The sequence below is a fragment of the Nothoprocta perdicaria genome, unplaced genomic scaffold, assembly GCF_003342845.1.
Source record: "Nothoprocta perdicaria isolate Ctin4 unplaced genomic scaffold, notPer1 scaffold_13, whole genome shotgun sequence".
Lineage (NCBI taxonomy): Eukaryota > Metazoa > Chordata > Aves > Tinamiformes > Tinamidae > Nothoprocta > Nothoprocta perdicaria.
The window spans coordinates 2,452,036-2,454,825 of record NW_020454427.1 but is presented as its reverse complement, the minus strand read 5'-3'; the positions used below and the strand labels follow the sequence as shown (position 1 = coordinate 2,454,825).

The window sequence follows — 2,790 nt, the reverse complement described above, 5'->3', positions numbered from 1 at the left end:
TTTTCCAGCCACAATGGTTCTGTGACACAGCTTCAATGTATAAATAMCCATTAGGAGCAGCTGATACACAGCACGTGTGCCTTGATTTCAGCAAGGCCGCTGCMGTTCCTGACCGCAGCACAGAGGAGGTTGTTACTGCTAGTCAGCTGTGCTGACTGGGACACTCTTAGGAATAACTGTTAGGACACTACAGCACAGCTTGATAAGGAATGGAAAAACATGGCTTTAATAGTTCTCCCAAAGCTCTTGCTAGAGAGAAGTGAGTGGCAATTCCCCTGCCTCCAGAGCATGGACTATGGAGCTTCCAAGTGGGTCCTGTGCAACAACCAGCTGAAACAACTAGAGAGCAATCAGGAGTCATCAGGACCTAGTAAAATGCATATGTTKCACAGCTGTGCTGTGGGATGGCCCTCTCTTATCCGCATGTGCCCTCTCAGGCCTCTATGAGATTTTTGCTGTGCTGCAAGTGTGATGAAGTGGTGGTTGGGCCTTCTCACTCYAGCTTGATGTGTTTTCCTGTGCTGTGTGAAGTAAGTCAGTGTCTTGCTAGGCTGGGGCTAGCGGAGTGGCCTGGTGGGTTGGGAGAGCATCGTGGAGCAGCAAGGGCACTGTGTTACTGCAGTGTTAAGCTAGAGAAGTCATTGAACTGATTAAGACAACAACTTCAAAGCTCTACRGGCAGCTCTCCCAAGGCCAGATGTTCAGTAGGCAGTGGGGTGTTGTGTCCAAATAGTAAAAAATGTGTTTGTTTAAGAGGGGGAGGGGGAAAAAATGTTATGATATTTATATCAAATGCTTACTTCGGAGAAATATTAGAAGAATGTCATGAAGCTTGTAAAATCAAGCACTCAGGACATGCCAAGAGCCAAACTGTGCTGTGCTATTAATTCAGCTCCACTGTAAGTGTGAGCAGGCGGTAGTGTTTAACCACATAAATGTAAAGCCCTCTCTCTTCCTTGTTCACAGTKGATGGTTCTTGCTTCAGTAATATTATACCTTCTCATGCAGTATGTGCCCCTTGGTCTCATTTGCTGCATGGTGTTTAAGTTCTGCTTTGAAGGTAAAGCTACTAGTTTCTCCATGGCTTACTCTGTTGGTTGTTATTAGGATAACCAAAATTATTTTTGTAATGCTCCATTGAAATCAATGTGTGCTTAAAAAATTCCTTGCAAAGGGGAAGATGGCCAAAGGAACACAAAAGTCAAAAAATCATTTTTGGGTCTACCTTACAAGTGCTCATGCAACAGAGTAAGCAAGCAGCTCTGTTGCACAAAGCAATTTAAGTTAGGTACCTAAAAAGATGGATTATATAGTAACTCACCAATGAAAGGTTTATTTCAGCTAATCTAGTACCCTATCAAGGAAGAAGTGGGTAGTAATAATGACTTACTGGCTGATACTCTACTCTGCTGCTTGTGAAACTAACTTTTTCTTTGCCTGCAATTCCCTGTCTCATCTTTCAAAGTAAATTATTTTCTGCAGAAGCTGGATTGTACAAACTTTTTTTTTTTTTTTTTTTTTTAGCTCTCCTGTGTTTCTTCAGCTTTTTTTTTCTATTTTTTTTTTTTTTTTTTTTTTTTTTTTTTTTTTTGCCCCTGCACTGGATGAGGTAAAGGGTTTTATGGAAAAATTCTGTACATCTGTAATTACAAGATCGTATGCTAACAAAAGAGCACAAAGAAATTGTGTTAGTCTTGCAGAGATTAGCTAATATCAGGGCTCAGGTGTTACCCAACACCTGAGAACTTCGTCTTGCAAGAACTGGCCCTTAAACTCTGGCCTTTAAATGTAGTTCTGCCTCTGCATGAGCCTCCTACCTTGCTTTTAAAAACATAATTTTGTCCCCCCAAGTTTCTGTAACAGCAGCATTGCACTGCTGGGTTTTGACACCTGTGGTATGTGTGAAGCCTTAAAAACTATTACACAGTTCTCTGCCATTTAAATGACTTGGTTGCTGACCAACAGTAATTGCTGTTGTCCATAGGGACCTGAGGAAGAGCAGAGGCAGAGGCAGTTTTACGCTGGATCTTCACGGACACAGGGAGGTGAACCTTGCGGGTGCTGGGCTCTGGCCTCGGCACGGGAAGATGCTCTGGTGAGCGGCGCCCTGTGGACACTTGTCCTTCCCACCCGCTCCTGATGCCTCCCAAAGGTAAAGCGAGCCCCGCGTGGGGGRCATCTCTGGGAATCCTGCTGGGAAATGATGCTCCAAGTGTGTGAGAAAGGTGACTTCTCAGACACAAATCACCCTGTGGATGGGTTGGCAAGAAAGCTACTTCTTTGTACTGAAGATCGTGTCCTTCCWTCAGAGCAAGAGACTGAGTTTTTAGATACTCTCATTCTTAGTGACTTAAAAACCCCGGGCCTGTAATGGGGGCTAAAAAAATGCTTTTTTCCTCAAGCTTTGTTCTCAAAAATAACTGAAACTCGGACACAAATTTCTCTAAAACTGTTTGAAGCAGATTCCAAGCTTGCTTGCTTTTAGTCCCACTGCTTTTGTTTGTTGTTACTTCTTTAAAGATGAAAATGGGCAACTACAAKAGAACTGGAGAAGAACAGGGAGATGCTAGAGAGGGGCCAGGCTAATAGTGCTCTGTGGTGTCTAAGTACACAGAGAACTCTGGGCGTTTATGTTACCCAAAATAGCGCTCGACAGTGTGAAGGATTTCCATGAAATCTAGTATCTGTGAAGCCTGCTCTAAGAGCTTTTATAGAATGATTTAAAGTCAATAATGGTTCCACTTAATGGCAATAATATTTATACATTGTGTTTTTTTTTTTTTTTTTTTA

At 42.6% G+C, this 2,790-nt stretch overlaps 1 long non-coding RNA gene across 1 annotated transcript; it reads left to right on the top strand.

Annotated features, from left to right (window-relative positions):
* The first annotated feature begins 458 nt into the window (after positions 1-458).
* Positions 459-2,779, top strand: LOC112942584. The gene is made up of 3 exons (XR_003248408.1): positions 459-530; positions 967-1,060; positions 1,985-2,779. It is a non-coding gene; the product is annotated as an uncharacterized LOC112942584 (long non-coding RNA).
* The last annotated feature ends 11 nt before the right edge of the window (positions 2,780-2,790 follow it).